The sequence below is a fragment of the Lutra lutra genome, chromosome 9 (genome assembly GCF_902655055.1).
Source record: "Lutra lutra chromosome 9, mLutLut1.2, whole genome shotgun sequence".
Classification (NCBI taxonomy): Eukaryota; Metazoa; Chordata; class Mammalia; order Carnivora; family Mustelidae; genus Lutra; species Lutra lutra.
The window spans coordinates 2,871,930-2,895,861 of NC_062286.1; positions in this window are offsets into that span (position 1 = coordinate 2,871,930).

Below are 23,932 nucleotides of genomic sequence, written 5' to 3' on the forward strand. Positions count from 1 at the left end.
TTCTCAAGGTTCTAGCCGGGCTTGAAAAAGGCATGGAAGATATTAAAGCAACCCTCTCGGGAGATATTAAAGCCCTTTCTGGAGAAATAAAAGAACTAAAATCTAACCAAGTTGAAACAAAAAAGCTATTAATGAGGTGCAATCAAAAATGGAGGCTCTCACTGCTAGGATAAATGAGGCAGAAGAAAGAATTAGCGATATAGAAGACCAAATGACAGAGAATAAAGAAGCTGAGCAAAAGAGGGACAAACAGCTACTGGACCACGAGGGGAGAATTCGAGAGATAAGTGACACCATAAGATGAAACAACATTAGAATAATTGGGATTCCAGAAGAAGAGGAAACAGAGAGGGGAGCAGAAGGTATGTTGGAGATAATTATTGGAGAGAATGTCCCCAATATGGCAAAGGGAACAAGCATCAAAATCCAGGAGGTTCAGAGAACCCCCCTCAAAATCAATAAGAATAGGTCCACACCCCGTCACCTAATAGTAAAATTTACAAGACTTAGTGACAAAGAAAAGATCCTGAAGGCAGCCCGGGAAAAGAAGTCTGTAACGTACAATGGTAAAAATATTAGATTGGCAGCAGACTTATCCACAGAGACCTGGCAGGCCAGAAAGAGCTGGCATGGTCTATTCAGAGTACTAAATGAGAAAAACATGCAGCCAAGAATACTATATCCAGATAGGCTATCATTGAAAATAGAAGGAGAGACTAATAGCTTCCAGGACAAACAAAAACTGAAAGAATTTGCAAATACCAAACCAGCTCTACAGGAAATATTGAAAGGGGTCCTCTAAGCAAAGAGAGACCCTAAAAGTAGTAGATCAGAAAGAAACAGAGACAATATACAATAACAGTCACCTTACAGGCAATACAATGGCACTAAATTCATATCTCTCAAAACTTACCCTGAATGTTAATGGGCTAAATGCCCCAATCAAAAGACACAGGGTATCAGAATGGATCAAAAAACAAAACCCATCTATGTGTTGCCTACAAGAAACTCATCTTAAACCCGAAGACACCTCCAGGTTTAAAGTGAGGGGGTGGAAAAGAATTTACCATGCTAATGGACATCAGAAGAAAGCAGGAGTGGCAATCCTTATATCAGATCAATTAGATTTTAAGCCAAAGACTATAATAAGAGATGAGGAAGGACACTATATCATACTCAAAGGAACTGTCCAACAAGAAGATCTAAAAATTTTAAATATCTATGCCCATAACGTGGGAGCAGCCAACTATATAAACCAATTAATAACAAAATCAAAGAAACATATTGACAAGAATACAATAATAGTAGGGGATTTTAACACTCCCCTCACTGAAATGGACAAATGATCCAAGTAAAAGAATAACAAGGAAATCAAGGCCTTAAATGACACACTGGACCAGATGGACATCACAGATATATTCAGAACATTTCATCCCAAAGCAACAGAATACACATTCTTCTCTAGTGCACATGGAACATTCTCCAGAATAGATCACATTCTTGGTCCTAAATCAAGTCTCAACCGGTTCAAAAGATTGGGATCATTCCCTGCATATTTTCAGACCACAATGCTCTGAAGCTAGAACTCAATCACAAGAGGAAATTTGGAAAGAACCCAAATAAATGGAGACTAAACAGCATCCTTCTAAAGAATGAATGGGTCAACCAGGAAATTAAAGAAGAATTGAAAAAAATCATGGAAACAAATGATAATGAAAACACAACGGTTCAAAATCTGTGGGACACAGCAAAGGCAGTCCTGAGAGGAAAATATATAGCGGTACAAGCCTTTCTCAAGAAACAAGAAAGGTCTCAGGTACACAACCTAACCCTACACCTAAAGGAGCTGGAGAAAGGACAAGGAAGAAACCCTAAACCCAGCAGGAACAGAGAAATCATAAAGATCAGAGCAGAAATCAATGAAATAGAAACAAAAAAAAAACCAATAGAACAAATCAACGAAACGAGGAGCTGGTTCTTTGAAAGAATTAATAAGATTGATAAACCCCTGGCCAGACTCATCAAAAAGAAAAGAGAAAGGACCCAAATAAATAAAATCATGAATGAAAGAGGAGAGATCACAATGAACACCAAAGAAATACAGACAATTATAAGAACATACTATGAGCAACTCTACGCCAACAAATTTGACAATCTGGAAGAAATGGATGCATTCTTAGAGACATATAAACTACCACAACTGAACCAGGAAGAAATAGAAAGCCTGAACAGACCCATAACCAGTAAGGAGATTGAAACAGTCATCAAAAATCTCGAAACAAACAAAAGCCCAGGACCAGACGGCTTCCCGGGGGAATTCTACCAAACATTTAAAGAAGAACTAATTCCTATTCTCCTGAAACTGTTCAAAAAAATAGAAATAGAAGGAAAACTTCCAAACTCATTTTATGAGGCCAGCATCACCTTGATCCCAAAACCAGACAAGGATCCCATCAAAAAAGAGAACTACAGACCAATATCCTTGATGAACACAGATGCAAAAATTGTCACCAAAATACTAGCCAATAGGATTCAACAGTACATTAAAAGGATTATTCACCACGACCAAGTAGGATTTATTCCAGGGCTGCAAGGTTGGTTCAACATCCGCAAATCAATCAATGTGATACAACACATTAATAAAAGAAAGAACAAGAACCATATGATCCTCTCCATAGATGCTGAAAAAGCATTTGACAAAGTACAGCATCCCTTCCTGATCAAAACTCTTCAAAGTGTAGGGATAGAGGGCACATACCTCAATATTATCAAAGCCATCTATGAAAAACCCACCGCAAATATCATTCTCAATGGAGAAAAACTGAAAGCTTTTCCCCTAAGGTCAGGAACACGGCAGGGATGTCCGTTATCACCACTGCTATTCAACATAGTACTAGAAGTCCTAGCCTCAGCAATCAGACAACAAAAGGAAATTAAAGGCATCCAAATCGGCAAAGAAGAAGTCAAACTATCACTCTTTGCAGATGATATGATACTATATGTGGAAAACCCAAAAGACTCCACTCCAAAACTGCTTGAACTTGTACAGGAATTCAGTAAAGTGTCAGGGTATAAAATCAATGCACAGAAATCAGTTGCATTTCTCTACACCAACAACAAGACAGAAGAAAGAGAAATTAAGGCATCCATCCCATTTACAATTGCACCCAAAACTATAAGATACCTAGGAATAAACCTAACCAAAGAGACTAAGAATCTATACTCAGAAAACTATAAAGTACTCATGAAAGAAATTGAGGAAGACACAAAGAAATGGAAAAATGTTCCATCCTCCTGGATTGGAAGAATAAATATTGTGAAAATGTCTATGCTACCTAAATCAATCTACACATTTAATGCAATTCCTCTCAAAGTACCATCCTTTTTTTTCAAAGAAATGGAACAAAGAATCCTAAAATTTATATGGAACCAGAAAAGACCTCGAATAGCCAAAGGAATATTGAAAAAGAAAGCCAAAGTTGGTGGCCTCACAATTCCGGACTTCAAGCTCTATTACAAAGCTGTCATCATCAAGACAGCATGGTACTGGCACAAAAACAGACACATAGATCAATGGAACAGAATAGAGAGCCCAGAAATGGACCCTCAACTCTATGGTCAACTCATCTTCGACAAAGCAGGAAAGAATGTCCAATGGAAAAAAAGACAGCCTCTTCAATAAATGGTGTTGGGAAAATTGGACAGCCACATGCAGCCACATGAAATTGCATCATTTCCTTACACCACACACGAAAATAGACTCAAAATGGATGAAGGATCTCAATGTGAGAAAGGAATCCATCAAAATCCTTGAGAAGAACACAGGCAGCAACCTCTTCGACCTCAGCCACAGCAACATCTTCCTAGGAACATCACCAAAGGCAAGGAAGCAAGGGCAAAAATGAACTATTGGGATTTTATCAAGATCAAAAGCTTTTGCACAGCAAAGGAAACAGTGAACAAAACCAAAAGACAACTGACAGAATGGGAGAAGATATTTGCAAATGACATATCAGATAAAGGGCTAGTGTCCAAAATCTATAAAGAACTTAGCAAACTCAACACCCAAAGAACAAAGAATCCAATCAAGAAATGGGCAGAGGACATGAACAGACATTTCTGCAAAGAAGACATCCAGATGGCCAACAGACACATGAAAAAGTGCTCCACATCACTCGGCATCAGGGAAATACAAATCAAAACCACCATGAGATATCACCTCACACCAGTCAGAACGGCTAAAATTAACAAGTCAGGAAATGACAGATGCTGGCGAGGATGCGGAGAAAGGGGAACCCTCCTACACTGTTGGTGGGAATGCAAGCTGGTGCAGCCATTCTGGAAAACAGCATGGAGGTTCCTCAAAATGTTGAAAATAGAACTACCCTATGACCCAGCAATTGCACTGCTGGGTATTTACCCTAAAGATACAAACGTAGTGATCCGAAGGGGCACGTGCACCTGAATGTTTATAGCAGCAATGTCTACAATAGCCAAACTATGGAAAGAACCTAGATGTCCATCTACAGATGAATGGATAAAGAAGATGTGGTATATATACACAATGGAATACTATTCAGCCATCAAAAGAAATGAAATCTTGCCATTTGCGACGACGTGGATGGAACTAGAGGGTATTATGCTTAGCGAAATAAGTCAATCGGAGAAAGACAACTATCATATGATCTCCCTGATATGAGGGAGAGGAGATGCAACATGGGGGTTGAGGGGGTAGGAGAAGAATAAGTGAAACATGATGGGATTGGGAGGGAGAGAAAACATAAGTGACTCTTAATCTCACAAAACAAACTGGGGGTTGCTGGGGGGAGGGGGGTTGTGAGAGGGGGGGTGGTGTTATGGATATTGGGGAGGGTATGTGCTATGGTGAGTGCTGTGAAGTGTGTAAATGTGGTGATTCGCAGACCTGTACCCCTGGGGATAAAAATATATGTTTATAAAATAAAAAAAATAATAATAATAGAAAAAAAAATTACAGGTTGGTTTTCCAGTCCTTTCATGGTCTAATCCCCATGGTGGTTTCCACAATTTTTACTTCTAAGGAACTCCAGTGCTTTCATTTATTTTCTTTCTATAGATTTTGAAATCTCCCCCTAGTTCTAGACTTCCCCTATACTCACATGAACTCTCCAAATTGTTGGAGACGACTTCTCACTATTGAACAAAACCTATCTTCCCACCCCTTCAGACTCATTTACTGTTTCTAATGGCACTGACATTTTTCAGTCTTTCAGGATAAATTTCTCCATGCCAGTGATGTCCCCAGACCTCAGAAGAAGCAGGCATAAATCCTCCCTGAAAAGATATCCTCAGATTAGAGATTCTCATTTTCCACAAGTTAAAATCAACAAACATGAGTGACCATAATCAAAGATCAGTAAATGTTACCAAAAAAGCCAACACTGGACGTAAGGGTCAGCTGGAAATGCAAGCATTACATTTGGGCTCCTTAGGATGGGCACTGGGTGTTCTATGCAATTGATGAATCATTAGACACTACATAAAAAACTAATGTTGTACTACATGGTGGCCAACTGAACACAATGAAAAGGAGAATTTGTTAAATCAATAGAGATTTGAAGACATTCAGGCTGGAATACTTTTATTTCAGAAAGAATTTCTTTTCAGGTGAAAAAAGTATAAAATAAGTGTTACTTAGAATGTACATATCAGATGCATATATATTTTTCTAAGAAAATTGTCAAGCTGTGGAAGCAACAAGAAACTTCTAAATGCCAAGGCAGCTTTGAAAAATGACCAAATACAATGTATCTATAGATACAAATACAGAATACAATGTATATATAGATATAGATACAAATACAGGTACAAGCATAGCTAGAGTTGTAGATGGAGGGATGGATGGTCTCGAAGGCACTAGATCTACCTGTAAATATGTTGTAAATATGTGTGTGTGTGTAATATACATACATACATACTTATGAGACTCGACAATGCAATTGTTAATCAGCTGATTAAACCAAAAAGAGAAAGTGTATTCACAGATAAATGCACAAAAATGACCCAGAATGCAACCCAAAAGCACAGGAGTCAGAAAATACACAGGAAAAGTGAAGAGCTGTGGGTGTGAAAAGTTCTCTGGAACATCCCAGCAGGGGACTCTGCAAGGAACAGATGGATGGCTCTACTGGAAGAGATGACGACCAGCACTGTTTAGGGCTAATGAAATGCGTAAGTCCACAGTCAGACCACAACAGCAGCAGGATGAATAAGGAGAAAACTATGCTTAGACCATAGTGAATCCACAGACCTCAAAAGTCAAAGAGAAATTTCAAATAGAGAAAGGACAGATTTCTGAGCAAGAAAAACCAACCTAGTTTACATCATACTCCTCAGTCCAATCATAGGACTGGGAAGATAGCAGACAAATTTTCCTCAAAGAGATGAAAATAGATGCCAATTCTCAGTTATGCCTGCAGAAAAGGATTTTATTGACCAAACAAGCTAACAGAAAGAAATGGGAAGAGGTACTAGCAGGGACTGAACCACAGTGATAACAGCAGGTGTGAATAGATGGGGGTGGGGTGGGGGGGTCTGTGGGGGAAAAATCAACATGGCTGATTCTAAAGCTATTTTGTTATATAGGATGGCTAAAGAAACACTTGGTTAATTATGTATGTTAAAATTAAAGAGTAACTTATGCAGAAATTCATATTCTCCTAGGGAGAGGAGCCCAAAATAATGTTTTCAAAAACTCAATCACATGTCAAAAGGGAGACAACGACAAAATGGATCGGAAAATCATGACAGTAGAAAACACAAAGTAAAACGGGTGAAGCAAAATGCTCATTAATGCAAACAAATGCAAATGGGGAAAACTCCAGCATGATTGCAAAAACACCTCAGATTTCATAAACAAAAATATGACTAAATGAAGTTACATATTGTTTGCAAGAGACAAAATTTAAACTATCAAAAATTGGTAAAAGTGAAAAATGAAGATATATTTGACAAAGAATCACAAAAAGCCTGAGTACATGTTAAGATACAAAGTGTTTGTATGGATAGACAGATTCATTACAAAATTAATTTTAAAAATTCAACAGGAGCTGCAGCAGGAAGGCCGTGTGCAGGGCCAGGCTCCTGGGCACGGTCCTCTCCATCACACAGAGCCCTGTGCTCAGAGGGCCCCACTGGGGTTTTAATGTTTTGTATTAGCTTCAAATTTTTAATAATACTAAATTTGAGGTGGTTGCCAGAGGGGAAGGGGTGAGAAGATGGGAGAGAGAGATGAAGGAGACTGGGAGGTACAGACTTGCAGTTTTAAGATAAATAAGTCACAGAGATGAAATGTACAGCACAGGGAATATTGTCAATGACATCGTGATAACACTATGTGGTGACAGTGGATGACTACACTTGTCATGGACAGCCTTTCATAATGCACAGAATTGTCAAATCACTCTGTTGTCTACCTGAAACTCATAGAACATTGTGTGTCCACTCTACTTCTTCTGAGACTCAACAAAATAGTAGTTACAATAATGAACTTATTTTAAATATTAAATTTGAAATTGTTTTCATAAACTGAAATCCAAGGTAAAAATGAAACATATATAGGTCAGGGACCTGGAGCTTCAGCTCACATGTGCTCATGGCCTGTCCTGCTTTCCCACCTCCCAGGAATACGTTCTCAGTCCTCACAGCTGTCCCTTGCAGCCCTGGCCCCCTCTCTTCCCTCCCTGGTCATAGCAGTGAGGGATGCCCACATCCTGCCCTTACCTTCTACCTGTAGAAGCAGACAGGGCATGGGCATGGAGGGGTCTACCTGTACCCCACGAAGTCTGAGAGCAGAGCAACAGGGCAGGACCTTGGTGCATTCATCGGGTGACTTGCCCTCTGGCTCACCCTCAGCCCAGGGACCTGTCCTGCCCTGCTGTGATGTTGTAGTGCAGTGGGACTCATCCTTCTCTTCTGGGCCAGAGTGACAGGCCAGTGGCAAGATGGTATTAACCTCCTCAACCATGACTAGGATCCTATACTACCCATTGGCACTGGACCCATCTTAATATGTCATATCACTTTGTGGATGTACTATTAAATGGCTTAAATGAGCCATTTAAAAATTTCATTTAAAAATGAAAATATGGTAGAATTACCTCACAAATCCAGCATCCTACTGTAAGATTTCAATGTGTCTTTTTCTCTCCATTAACAAGTTAGGACATCCAAAAGTTAAAATGATACATAATAAAAAAAATAAAATGATACATAAAAACAGAAAATAAATAACAATAAGCTTGATTTATTCGATATCCAGAAAATATTGCACCCAGCAATTATCTAATGCTGTTCCAGAGCAAACATAACACATTTACAAAAATTTACCAGCTGCTAGGCCATAAAGTAAGAATGAACAAATTAAAAAAAAAAAAAAAGAACAATCTAGTACAGAGCACATTCCCTGAAAGCAAAGCAATTAAGTCAGAAGTTAATTAAACCTAGAAAAACAGAACTAATAAATGCCCCACGGGTTCCTTGGGGAAATGGCTCATTCTAGACCTGGGTCAAGGAAAATAAGAATATACCTGGACCATCTAATATTCCCCCAAAGGAAAGGTGTGCTCAGAAAACCACAGTATGGGATATATTGAAGGCACACAGGAGACAAGTTGAAGTGGCCCCTAAAGGCCAAAGTTAGAACAATCAGAGAAACAAAGTAAATAGCATAGCATTGGTTCATAACCAGAAATATAAAATACACCCTGAGTCTGTACTGATACATAAATGACTGAATACATAAGTTATTATGGGCGAATTATGGAATTCTTTACAGAATTTCAAATAACGCACACAGATAGTCATGCTTCTGGGAGGGGGACTTAATTCCCTACCTTACAGCCTATCCTCTACCCCAGTGGGTGTGCACTTAGTGACTCACTTCAGAGAACCAGGGTTGGAACAGGAGACACAGAGAGACTCCATCATGAAGGAAACTGGCAAACTTGCCCTCACCCAGGTGGTCAAGAGGAACATCTCCCAGGATGCCACTTTGATAGCACAGACCTTTGAAGCAGAGTGATGAGAAAGGATCTCTTTTTTGTATGACTCCCAAGCTGAGCATGCAGAAAATATCAGGTAAACACAAATGGAGGACTATTTTACAAACTACTGGGCCTCAAAACTGTCAAGATCTGAAAAATAGGCAAAGTCTAAAACCCTGTTATGGAACAGAGCAGACTGAGAGTCTGGTGATTAAATATAAGGTGGTGTCTCGATTGGGATCCTGGGACATAAAAGGGACTTTATTTACAAAAGCAAAAATTGAACAATGTCTGGAATTTAGTTAATAATATTCATGCTAGTTTTGGATTTGTCACAAATGTATGAGGCTGGCATATGGCAAGTCCATGTACTGTACTGGCAGCTTTTCTCTAAATCTAAAAGTATTAAAACTCTTTGGACACTTTTAAAAGTTTATTTAAATAATCAACAGCTCTCTGATATGATTCATCAAGGAAATAAAGAGAGAAAGCATAGATAATATTGCTAGTGAAAGAGGAGACAGCTACATATCCAGCTGACTTGAAAAACATAGGAAAATACCATCAAAAGTTTAGGGCAGGGGTGCCTGGCTGGCTCAGTTGGTTAGGTGATTGCCTTTGGCTCAGATCATGATCCTGGAGTCCTGGGATGAGTCCCACATCGGGCTCCCTGCTCAGCAGGGAGCCTGCTTCTCCCACTGACCCTCCCCCATCTCATGTTCTTTTTCTCTCTCATTCTCTCTCTCAAATAAATAAATAAAATCTTTAAAAAAATAAAAAAAAAGAGTTTAGGGCATCATTAGCATATAAAAATGCCACCAATTTCTATATGTTGATTTATATCCTGCAACCTTAGGGAATTCATTTATCAGTTCTAGCAGGTTTTTTGTTTTTGTTTTTGTTTTGTTTAATAGATTCTTTAGGGTTTTCTATATAGAGTGTCATGTTGTCCGCAAATAATGAAGACAAACAGATGGCCAACAGACACATGAAAAGATGCTCAACATCACTCATCATCGGGGAAATGCAAATCAAAACCACAATGAGATCCCACCTCATACAGGTCAGAATCGCTAGAATCAAAAACACGAGTAACAACAAGTGTTGGTGAGGATGCAGAGAAACGGGACTCTTCCCGCACTGTTGGTGGGAATGCAAGCTGGTGCAGCTGCTCTAGAAAACAGTAGGGAGGGTCCTCAAAAAGTTAAAAATAAAACTACCCTACACTCCAGGATCTCACTGTTGGATATTTATCCCCCAAAAATAAAAATAAAAATAAAACACACTAATTCAAAGGATACATGTGCCTCTATGTTTACCACAGCGTTATTTACACAGTAGCCCAACTATGGAAGCAGCCCAAGTGTCCCTTGACTGATGGATGGGGAAGGAAGATGAGGTATGGATACACAATGAAATGCTGTGCAGACACAGTGAAAATGGAATCTTGCCATTTGCAAAGCATACATGGAACTAGAGAGTATAATGCTAAGTGAAATAAGCCAATCAAAGAAAGACAAATACCATATGATCTCACTCAGATATGGAATTTAAGAAACAAAAGAAGCAAGCAAAGGAAGAAAAAAATAGAGACAAACCAAGAAGAAGACTCTTAACTACAGAGCATACTGAAGGTCGCCAGAGGGCAGGTGGAAGGGGGGATGGGGGAAATTGGTGATGGAGATTGTGAGCACACGTCTCACGATGAACACTGAGTCGTGTACAGGACCCCTGAATCACACAGTGAACATCTGAAACTAATATAATACCCTGTGTTAGCTCTACTGGAATTAAAATTAAAAACCTAATTAAAAAAAAAAAAAAAAACTTTAGGGCAATCAATTTGAAAGTTTAAGGGAAATAAGAAAATTCCTAGAAAACGTTTAAGTTATAGTGGATGAGATGAAATATGTACAGAAATGACTATTTAACATGAAAGAAGTTGAATCAGTAGCTTAAATGCATTCTTACAAAGAAAACAAGAAGCTGGATATCTATAGAAGTAATTTCATTAAGATTTCTCACAATAAGCAATTCATTCTGTAGAGAATGAGTCAACGTGCCTTCTTTTGATTATGAGAACAGCAGAACGTTCTTTCCCAAACCAGATTTTTTTTTTTTTTGCTGATTTGGGAAATAATACTGAAAGTAGCCAAGAAGAGATAAAGATTGGCCAAATGCAGAATGAACCTCAATTAATTTTTAAATCTTTAAGAAAACATAGCAATCCAGATAGTTCAATTCACACCCCAAAACTATTAACTTGGTCACATTGGGTTTACCCAGGATTACAGGTGTGATTTCCAGTAAAGAAATTGGTAAATGATTTCTCCCCTATTACCTGACTGAGGTGGGTAAAATACGTCCAATTAAGTCCTTTGGGGCTAACCTGGAACTGTGCTATCTGAGTGGCACCTGCAAGCAGGATTCCTGGGCTTCTCTTAAAAGGTGGGAAGAAGCACTGGGCTCTGAGGGGCTGAAGACCCAGAAGCAGGAAATACAGTCCTTTCCTCCAAGGAGCTTGTGACAGACATAGGGACATAAGTCACAAACAAATTACGAGAGACAACAAATATCGAGAGAGAAACACCAGCTCAAGAGAGACATGGATGTGTCGTTGAGTAAAATAAAACAAATGGTAGCTAATGGGTGTTCTCGCCTCTAGGCTTGTCACATCAGCTACTTTCCCTACACAGGAGAGGCAGATGGTAGCTGCTAAACATACCTTGGAAGCCCCTACAGTGAAAAGAAAAGGAAAGGAAAGAAAGGAAGGAAAAGGAAGGGGAGGGAAGGGGAGGAGAGGAGAGGAGAAGAAAATAGGAGAAGAAAAAAAAGAAAAAAAAACCCTTACTTTTTCCCCTTTGTACAACCTAGGGTACAATTATTATCTGCTGAATAGATGCCAAACACTCTGCTTCAGTTGAGATGTACCGGTGAGTGTGTGTTGTGGTGACCACTGGGTGTTGTGCAAGACTGAGGAATCACAGATCCGTACCCCTGAAACAGATAATACATTGTATGATAATAATAGAAATAAATAAATAGGCAAAAAAAAAAAAAAGAAAGAAAAAGAAATACACTGGTGGAGTGGTAGTGGTTGGGTGCACTTACTGGAAATTCAGGAGAGATCTACAATTTTTAATCCTTAAAAAGTATCGTGTATCTTGACATTGAATTACACAGAATGATGCATTTTTAACTACTAAAGTAATATGACACGTGTCAATAGCAAAGAAAGGATTATATCAGTTACATTATTTTAAAAAGTGGTTAGCACTAAGGGATTTCTGTGCATAAAGGCTGAAGAAGTTAGTAGCAAAAGATATAACAGGATTTACTTCAAATAATAAAAGTAATATATCTTCATTATGGAAGGAAAAACACACAAAATAAGATGATGAAAAAAATCAAGTATAATCCCCCTATCCAAAGAAAACTGCTCTTTTTATCTTACTATATTCCATTTAAATCTCTCCCTGATGTACGTATCTTACGGCACACTCATTTTTTTCTGTCTATGGGATTTAGACAGGTAACTATAATGATGTGTGTGTATATGTATGTATGCAGCATGGATATAAAATTGAAGGGCCTTCCTTTCTTGCTTTCTTTCCTTTTCCTTTTAACTAAAAAGCCATTTAAAATATAGACCTGTGGTAGAACTCTACCAATTACAAGGACCAGGAATGATGAAGCCCAAGGCTAAAATTGTAGCCCCTGTCACTTGCTTATATCTTTAATCAGTAATTAAAGGGTTTTGCTGATTTCATTCAATAGTAGCTTCTTCCTTAATGGCCTGCAGCCATTCCGCGAGATCAATGATTTAATCATGTCATCCTGCCACCAGCTTGATCTGAAATCCTTTTGTAGGATCCTTTACAGTTTAAAGAGGCTTATTTTCAGGTTAGAATGATCTGAAGGGTTCAAGATTAAGGTCTAAGAAAAGCTCATGTATTTACCCAGTATTGATCTGAAGCCTGGAATTACAGATGGACATTGCTTCCGTCCATGACTGGGAGGCAGTTTCCAGAGCACAGCGAGGACAGCGTGTTACAGAAAAATCCGTCTTCTAAACATTTTAAGGGCCCGATCATTTCTCTTCTTTGCTTTTATGCTCTCCCACAAACTAGGTTATCTTTAAAAATGCATACACTTGCCATCCAAAGACAGCTTTATCTTGGTGTGGCCTTGATGCTGAATTTGCCTTTGCTACCATCGTCTGGGAGAGCTAAAAAGCTTTCAGTATTTTTATATAATTTGAAGGTGTGATCATTTTTCATAGGACTGCATTTTTTCCTTTCTCTTCAGAGATGGTTCCTATTAAAAAATGGTATAATAATAGATCTGGATTGTCATAAAAGATGATAATCACAAAGAATTTTGTGCTTTTTGTCAATGTCGCAGAAGAACCAAAGTTCATCACTGCAAGCCTTGAGGCAGCAGAAGTGATCTTTACAGTAGTAGGTGAACCAGCAAAACTGGTAAGTAAAAATGAAAATGTTCCAATTTAAATTTAAATTTGGGCTTTTTGCCATTGTTTCTTCCTCTTTATTTATTTATTTATTGCCACAATTCTTACTTATTTTTATTTTTTATTCTTTTTTTTGCCATTTTATTTTATTGTATTTCTTTTCAATGTTCCAAGATTCATTGTTTATGCACCATACCCAGTGCTCCATGCGATAAGTGCCCTCCTTAATACCCACCACCAGGCTCACCCAACCCCCCACCCCCCTCCTTCCAATTTGCTTCTAATGAAAACCCTTCTCATTCCATTCACAGACCTGCTACGTGAATGCGTGTTTATTTCGTGTGATGTTTATATCATCTCAGGGGGAAAAACATATGTTCTAGGCAACATTCATATATAGGTTTGTGTATATATATTATGTGAATACATGTGCTTATGTATATAGCAACATATATGTATATGAAGTATATATATTGCATACATAATGTATATACATATGTAATATGTATAAATATATATGTGCACAAATTTAAAGTTGTGCAGGATTTGAAAATATTATCTTAGTAAATTTTTGCCACAAAATGGCATTCAGAGCTGTGCGTTAGTATCTGCACCTTATAACTGAGAAAAGACGGACTTATGTAGATCCGTGACGTGTGCACAGTGGCCCGTGGTAAAATGTCTTCCCTGACCCACGGTCTTCCTATCATCGCTATGAATGGCCTTTCCGCCCACCATGCATTTAGTTTTCCTCCCTCAGTTACGTTTCCTCAGGTGTGGCTGGTCCACGTGGGTCCACCGTGAGCAAGAGTCAGATTTGTTCATGGTGACGAGGTAATTAATGTAACCATGATCATCACTTTTTTACCCTGGATGTTTCTGCTAATAAACCATGAGTCCCATTGGCTAGACACTGTTGGTGGGACTCGATGCCAAGATTTCCCAGCATTGCTGTTCACCATCACATGGATCTCATCTCAAGTGTCCTCTGTGTCTCTGGCCTCCTCGCACAAAACATGACCTCCAGGTTGCATTTCCTCATTCAACTCTCACCAGAAAATGACCCTCCTTGTGTGTTCACTTTGTGTGATGAGTCTGGACTCATCCAAGGGTAAGTTCTCTGTGTGTCTTTATTCTGAGATTCCCAGCCCAGGAATGCTGTGGGCCTTGCCTATGGCCAGAGCTCAGACGGATTGTTGTAAACTGAAATAACATGATGTATCTCCTTTTTCTTAAAAAAAGGATTTTATCTATCTATTTGAGAGAAAGAGTGAGTGAGCAAGCAGAGAGATGAGTACAGGGAGAGAGAGGAGCAGACTCTGTGCTGAGGGCACAGCCCTGCAGCTCGATCCTGCCACCCTGGGATCAGGACCCAGCTGAAACCAGAAGGCAGACACTTAATGACTGAGCCCCCCCAGCCACCCCCCAGCCACCTTGTCTTTTGTTTGCTTTTAAAGAAAGTACAAACCTGAAACATTTTGGACCTCAAAAATGAGACGCATTTTTGATGCCCGCGTCTTCCCCTGCTGGGTCCTATTGTCACTTAAAGACCAGCATGGGCGGCATCGCCTGCGTTTCCTTGGGAGAAAAAGGAGGCCCCACGGAGGAGGAGGTGTGTGCGTGCTCTCAGCAGTTCTCGAGAGGACAGTTCTCACTCACCATTTACACACAAGCAGGAGAAGCTCACGTGTTTCAGAAACTTGCCGGAGTTACCCGTGTCATTGGAAACAAGATGAACATAAGTCCAACGTGACCCTTCCTCAGGAGGGCAAGGGGCCAGGTTGGCCGGACGCTGCAGGCCGCCCCCAACCAGCCCCAGGCCTGACTGGCTAGCAGGTGCGCCGCTGGGCCTGGGTGGGTCCCTGCCCCAGGCTCCATCCACTCAGGCCCACAGTGACTCATCATTGCATTTGTCTCTCCCTAAACTAAAAACAGTAAAATGACAATTTTACCAATATAGATGTTCTTATTACTTAGAAATTCTTTAGAAATGTTTAGGTATTTAACTGTTGGGAAGCTTTTCAGGATGCCTGCATCCCGTGGATGGTTTTCCTCATGCTCACACCTCCCTGGGATCTGAAGTCAGCAAACCCTGTTGACGACGCCGCCTCTGTCTCCTTCAAAGGTCAGAGCTCTCTCTGGAAACCCTGCTCTGAGTAAAGGGACGGGTTCGAAGTCAGAGCCTCACAGACTGGAATCCTCAGCCTGGTTATGTGGATTAGACGGATGATGCTTTCCACAGTGTGTTAACTCCTTTTCTCCTCTTAGGTGGTGTTTCCGTTGTTCACCAGCCAAGAAAACTACCTAAAAGTTTGCCTGGCGGTGGGAGGGCTGAGGCTCACACCACAGGGCCTTTTGCCTCCAGCCAAAGTATCTCCCGAGTCCAGGCCCACACTCGTAGGATGGGTCTCAGCACACTGGGCGCTGTGCGGATGGGAGGAGCGGCAAAGTGTGAGGTTAGACACCATATATTTTAAGAATTCGTTAAAGAAATTCCAACTCTTTAGCTTGATGGAAAACGGGCCGAGGAGAACATAAAAACTAATTTCACGTGTCAAAGAAAATCAAATGGAGTAAAGAATTAGACGCATGTTCTCAGACCCGAAGGATTAACCAAGACCAAACACAGCTCTGAGGAAAACGTTCGCTTTAGTTTAAAAGATAACTATTAAAAAGCCTAAATTGTCCATGGGTGGAAAAGAGGAAGTGAGTTTCCTTTTGGTAGAAGAAGAAAAAATTACGTAGGAAACTGCCGTGTGAAAAGCAATGTGTTGGCCGTTTTTGGTGTTGTTTTTTCCCATGATGTGCTAATCAGGAAACTAATTGTATTCTCAACTTGGGGGGTGAGAAACAGACTCATGGATGCAGGACAAGTCGCCTTGGTTCATCCAGCTAAGCGACAACAGAAGGGCTCAGCCTCTCCCTCCTGCTCTGACCTGACCCCCTCCCTGACCACCGTTCACGTGCAGATCAGGACAGATTCCCAGTGACTGTTCCCACAGGAGGATTTCAGAACATGGTACTAGTAGACCTCACGAACCCAGGTTTGATACTCCCATGGGTCCCGGCTCCTGGTGAGTCTGAGGGCTTTGGTGTTCCTCTGAAGCTTCCTTGGAGGTCAGCTAGGGCGAGGACAAGCATGCTTTGCCGCATGAATACTGGGGGCTTATGATTAAATAGGGCAGCTCAGCCATCAACCAACCATAAAAAACTCTAATTCCAGGTTTGTAATTTTGGAAATTGAAAAGTAACTTTACTAAAATTGTTTCTTTCTTTCTTTCTTTCTTTTAAATACTTGAGGCATAATATCAAGAGTTATACTGGCCCGAATCTGGCAAAAGGAACAAATAAAATCTGATCTAGATTGGGTTTCAGTTTCACAAATATTATTAAAAATCTGCAGTTTATTCAAGTAACATCCAGTAGTTCACAGAGATAAGGAGTCAAGAGGGAAACAGGGCAGTGAGTTTATTCTATGTTTGATTAGTGGACGAATATGGGCTTGCTGTCCTGCAAGGGAAATTGAGGTCAATTGAAGTTTGTGGGGGGGAGAAAGCCCGTCTTTGAACCAAAAATGTTATGTTGTTGAGAGAATTAAAGAGTCTTTGGGGAGATATTAATGGCTCCCAAAGTATTATTTTTACTTGGGATATCTCAGTGAGAATAACAACTGCAGAACAGGCTGGTATCTGGGAGCCACGGGGCAGAAGGGCTCTTGAAGGGAGTGGTTCAGAATCTCCAGAATCCAAACATTTCTCAGATTTGCTACGGATGATTTGCACAGCACTCAGCCCGTAGAACAAACTCACCTGCTTAAATGTATCAGCTATCTCTGGCAATACTGGGGGGAAGCAACAGAAGTACCCTGGGACTGTGCCCTCAAGCCCCTGTGTTGTAGCTAGAGGAAGAAATGAAACAAAATAAGAGAACCAGGATATACCAGCAGGTAAATGAAGAGATAAATGATCGGAAATTGAGTAATAGTAACAGGAATGTCCGGCAATGGGCCATGTCTTATGTCAACTGTGGGGCCGGCTCAAGGATCAAAAGTGGGTATTATCCTCTTTCTGCTGGTGAAGTAAAAGAGGCACAGCGTATCGTTTGTTGAGAGCTGCTCAGTGAGTGAAAACACTGAGGTCGTAAGCGAGGCCGTCTGACCCCGAAGCCTGTGCTCTTTGCAGTCCACCATGGGGTCAGGAGCTTCTCCGGCTGGGAGGATCACAGACTCTGCGGCTGTTGGCTGCTGGAGGTCAAGCTGTAGACCTCACTTTTGATGGACACGCTCTCAAGGCAGGCCATCCTGAACTTCCCCTGAGAACCATCTCCATCCAACTTGCTGCTACGGGTAACTCTCTTGGGCGCAGATGGTTCCCTACATATTGTGAACCCCTAACAGACACTGGATGAATGCTCATTTTCTTAGGGTTTCCTACAGAAAGTGCTGCCCCAAAATACCTTGTCTTCCAAAGTAGCCATCACCTTTATTGATAGGTGTGGGAGATGGTGCTACACAGAGGTTGTTTTTCCTTAATGCTTCTTTTCTTTCTATTTCTTGACTACATTTAGAGTGGTAGGAAACCGAATGAAAGTTTTTTTTTTTTTTTTAAAAGATTTTATTTATTTATTTGACAGAGAGAAATCACAAGTAAGCAGAGAGGCAGGCAGAGAGAGAGGAGGAAGCAGGCTCCCTGCTAAGCAGTAAGCCCAATGTGGGGCTCGAACCCAGGACCTGGGATCATGACCTGAGCCGAAGGCAGCGGCTTAACCCACTGAGCCACCCAGGCGCCCCCCGAATGAAAGTTTTAAAAGCTTAACTAAATTAAAAAAAAATCTCGAAACTTCCAAGTTACTGTTCAGAAATTGTTTTTTATTTTTCTTACTGCTTATCTAGGCATTATTTCACAGTATTTGTTTACTCAGTTATAAGTATAATCATGTAACAGCTTCAACAGATAGTAAGCTCACTCTAACTCATCCACACAATGGGTGACCTTGGCAGGAGTTGCCTCTAAACACTACAAATCTCTCTAAGGAAGACCAAAACAAGCCAGTTTGATAAAATTTTAAGAGGATTTTTTTAAATTTATGTGGGTATTAAGTATAAAAATATTCATCTAAACTCCTCAGAAATGTTTTTCAAGATAATTTCATCCTTACCAGAAATCTGACGGTTGGCTTTGTAAATATCTCTTATCAAAATATTTCCCACAGGTATTGACAGAGTTCTGTCTTTTAAGTCCTCCAAACAGTCTCCTTTATTCTTTGATTTACTGTAAGACCAGAAATTCATGAAGACTTAGCTATCTACCTTCTGATGTACTAGAAGGAAGGACACAGCCAAGTCTGGTCTGATTTGTTTTGTCTTCTTTGCATGACAAAAATAGCTTCTGTGGTTGCATTTCCTTCTAGGGTGTTCTTTAAAATTCTGCAAATTGGTTCTTGTGAAGAAGGCACACACATTTCCTTTGTTTGAGAAGAAAAAAAAAAAACAAAAACAAAAACCAGACAAACATGAAAGAGCCAAAGACAGGAGCAGGGAGCGGCATGGAGAAAGGCAGAGTCTCATGTTCACCTGAGGTGTGAGCTAGTGAAGAACAGGAAGTGGTGGCAATGGGAGCTCACTCTCTACACAAGAGTGCTAAGTTAGCTGGGAAAGACCAACTAGTGTGTTCAGCACAGTGGTCATTAACTTTGAAAGAATAGAGGGAAGTGTATGAGAAATAGAATCAGATGACCTATAGCATCTTCATAGCAGTTTGGACAAACACCTATTAGACACATGCCTATGCAAGACCGTAGGCTAGGTCTTTGGGGTGCTGGCATGGTTCTTTATCCTCCATGAGTTTACAGTTTAGGAATGAGGAAGGAGATTCTTACAGATGATGTTACCACACTGATGAGTCACAGAAGTTAGCAAAGCACATTAATGGGTCTCAGAGAAATAGCACATAACCTCATGCATTGCAAGCAGAGGAACAAGAAAGCAACCAAATGCAGAGCCTGAAGAGAGAACATAAGTGTAAGAGATGCAAAATAGTTTGACCTCATAATGAAGATGGTGGAGGAGGTAGGACTAGAGAAGACCAGCCAGAAAAAGTTGAAATTTATCTAAACATTGTTCTTATTTCCCTCTAACACTTAATCAAGGAACGTCAGTCTATTTCCTGTGATCACCTTGGTCTTTGGAAGATATAAATACGAGTACAAGAAACCGTTCTTGTCCACAGGTGCTCACACTATCTTTGGAAAGACCATGGACACAACCAGTTGTACATTTCTTCCAGGCCCTCTTCTAGGCTCTTTGCCTGCATTATCTCATGAAGACTCACGAGGTCATTATCGTTGTCCCTTTCATTCAGATGAATAAACTGGGGTATAAAATATATAAGCCGTGAACCCAAGATCATGTAGTCATTAGGGGGATAGAGCTAAGATTTGAAATAAAACCATATGGTTTTGGAAATCTCCTTTTTCATTCACTTACACATACCAGTCTTTATGTACATATATGACGATGTAGTCATACTTGTGGAGTTATGAGAAATATAGACTCAGATACTCATGCAAGCACATACCCACACATAAGGATGGAACATTTGACTGTTTTCTGTAAGGTTAAGCACAAACTAAGCATACAGGACACGACACACTATTTGGGATTTCCCACCTGACCCGACCTTTGCCCATCACAGACCATCTGCCTGTTGTAAGCCCGTGGAGTTTTATTTTACTCTTCCATACATAACACAAATCCTACTTACCCTGTGATATTTCCTTGAGCCTTCTGAAACAAATTACTTAAGTCCTTTTTTCTCCCAAATGATTGTGTATGTGTCATTACTGTACTCTTTAGGTTATGTTTTCATTGTATTTTACTCCTGGCTATCAACATTCAAAGGATGCATTTTTGCTTCTCTGTCCTCATCAGATAATACAGTCCCTGATACAGAACCAGTGCTCAGCACAAGCTGGTTGAGGGACAGGAGCTCCTCGGTGTTTCCTTACTGGGGGATGATGTCTGTGATGGCCCACACTCTCCAGCCATCCAAAGAAATGTTCATTTCAAGCTCTGGTTTTGTTACTACACTTTTTAGGTCTTGAAATGCTGTCTCTTCTTTCCTCATTATTTTTATTTTTGTTTTTGTGTTCGTGGCTTTGTCTTTACCTTTAGTTCAATCCAAATCGATATTAAGTCTTATAAAATTTCAAAGATGTTGAAAGGAATAAGAAGAGCAGGTGTCAATTCCAACCCCAAGAAGTTCATGATATAGGAGGGGGACCACTTGTTCAAACAGAGCGTGGTAACTGCCAGGGAAATGGACAGAGGCCAGTGACACACTATCTGAGGGGATTAGAAAGAACTTTTCACAAGAGTTGACACTTGAACAGCATGTTGAGGAAAGAGCTGTTAACCAGGTCCCCAAAGTGGGTAGGGCAGTTTCCAAGTTCTCCGGGTCTCTATGTAGATCAGTCTCCCACACCTCAAACACACAGATTTTATAAAATATACTCAATGAATCCATATTGGCACAAAATGAATTTTTTGTTTTAATTTTTGAAGGAATTTTCGGGGCACCTGAATGGCTCAGTTGATTAAGTGTCCAGCTCTTGGTTTCGGCTAGGGTCATGATCTCAGGATCATGAGATCAAGCCCCATGTCCAGCTCCCCATGGGACCCCATCAAGCCCCATGAAACGTGTTCAATATTCTCTCTCCTTCTCTGCCCCTCCAACTACCCCCTGCTCTTGCACACACACATACTCTCTGTAAAAATATGAGTATAAACGTTAAAAATTTTTTTAAGGAATTTTATAGCTCAGCTCTTAAGATATTACTTATGGTTGTCTATGCACTCCCAGGAATCATTATAGGTAATTAAACTATGGAAGTAAAAAAAAATAGCATCTGAACCAATATAAATATAATGAACTTTTTAAAGATTAGGAATTATAAATATAGTAAACAGTAAAGTGGCCATAATGCATATATTGCAAACATAGCATTTGTTGATTGCAATTTTGCGGGCTTTAATTTCAAATTTTGGATGCAACAGATTTTCAGTACTCAGTCACTTAGGTGAGCCCCTAGGCTTTGCAAATTCCCTCCTAGATTGCCTAACAGGTGCTCAGGCTATGCCTGGAGGCCGACGGGACTCTGCATAGCCCAAAGAAAACATGCAATGGAAAAGACATGCAAAATAGTCTTCTGCATGAGGAAACCGTGGAGGTTTTCATATTACTGTAAAATAAGTATAAAGGCCATTTCCCCAAACTCACAGATTGTCTCCATAATGATAATATCTGGTTAATAATAGACTTTTGCTTCTCTTGCTATAAATATATAAAATTTGGTTTCTGGATGGTTTCCTTTTCTTTCTTACTTACCTGCATTATCTTACACACTGTTTTTCTTTTAGAGATTCTAAGCATTCTGTGCCTCCAGCCAAATGCACAATGTATATACAATGTATATATTTACTTTGTCTCTTGACTCAGTATCTGTGTCAAGCCTAGAAGTAGATCTCTTTGTCATGATGCTGTCGCTCCATGTCCCCACTCACCACCTGCCACCATGTCCTGCCCACTCCCTCTGACCTCATCTCCGGAAGCCCTGGCATTATATCTTTGACCCATTAGGAGACAAAGCTTAATGTTTTTATTTCTGGAAACCACGTTGCTTAGCTTGGGAAAGGCTTTCTGATTTCAGAACACCAGGAAAATGGTCCCTATAGAAAAAAAAAAAAAAAAAACTATTTTCTAACATTCTGCTTTCGTTGCCTTAAATAATCTTCTGATCAGAAAATCCACCATAATCTGAGTGATATCAGTTTAAGACTCACTCCTTGACTTCTTAAAACATATTTCAGAACACTGTTTCTTTCTGTGAAGCAAGCTATGTTTAAATGTTATTACTCTAATAAAGAATATGGTTGTGTCTCACTATTTAAGAAGAGTCACTTAAAATTAAGAGCATACTATGTATTTTGAGTGCATTAAAGTTTTGGATAGTAAAATGATATGCACAGGATTCTGTTTAACTACTAACACGCTCCATGGCATCACGTGATGAGATGGTTTTTACTCAGATAGGCATGTTTTTGGTGATTGTGTGACAGCACATGACATTTAAAAAGTAGCCTGAATTTCATAATAAAAGAGAAAACAATGGTTGTGTGGACACAATGATCAACTACAGATTTATTATTATTATTTCCATGCTCTGTTTTCAAAGTGACGCAGTTACCAGTGCAGTATTGAGGTCTCTCTTTATAATGAGAATCCTATGTAAACAGTCATGATTGTTACAGAGGAATAATTCCAGAAAGGAGATGGATCAGAGATCACTGTAATGTTGTCAGGCTTGTGACTTGAGGCAGGGCAGAGAAACTCGCTGTGAATGGATCATTTATCACGTGTGGGAGCATTCTTTGATCCTGTCATTCTGCCTTCTTTCTTCTTTTATGATTACACACATCTTCTCTCTTTCTGGCCCCTCTCAGCCATTCTCAGTGACCACTGCCATCGGAACAATGGGAAGGGCTGTGTGATGAAAACCATGAGGCTTATAGACACAAGGAACCCCAACTGCATCCTGGCCCATTAAGGTCCTCCACATGTCAAGGGGACAGGAGGCTAAGCCATCTCCTCCCATGATGACAAAATACTCTGCCTTCATATTCAGGTCACTTTTTGATCTTACCAGCATATTTCAAGAACCATATTCATATCTGAGGGCATAGACATAAAATCTAAAATATAAGTTTTACTTGTGTAGTGTTTTGCCGATATAATTGTATACCTAACATTTGATATGTTGATTTGATATATTAATGACTTTAAACTTTCACAATTTAATATGGCTTGCAGAATGTCAAAAAAATAAGTATGGTTTTGAGTTTGATTTAAATTTTTAAAAATAACACTCTAGGGCGCCTGGGTGGCTCAGTGGGTTAAGCCGCTGCCTTTGGCTCAGGTCATGATCTCAGAGTCCTGGGATCGAGTCCCGCATCGGGCTCTCTGCTCAGCAGGGAGCCTGTTTCCTCCTGTCTCTCTGCCTGCCTCTCTGCCTGCTTGTGATCTCTCTCTGTCAAATAAATAAATAAAATCTTTAAAAAAAAAAAAAAAAAAAAAAATAACACTCTACCAAGGTCTTCATTGTACCAATCATCAGTCCCTCAGTCCTAGAAGAAACCAAAAAATGAAGATTTTTTTTTTAAATGTGCGAGAGCTTAGTTAGCAAATTAGAAGTGCAACTACTTGGCTTATTAATCAATAATAATGTTGAAGAGGCAAGATGACTATAATTGTGCAATTGATGTAATTCAGCTCTTCAAGCACACTTGTGAAAGATCACTCACAGGCGGTGTACACACCTCAGGAGCTATGATTCCTGGCCTTCGCCTTTGCAGAAGTGACTTTGGGCTCCTCGCCACACACTA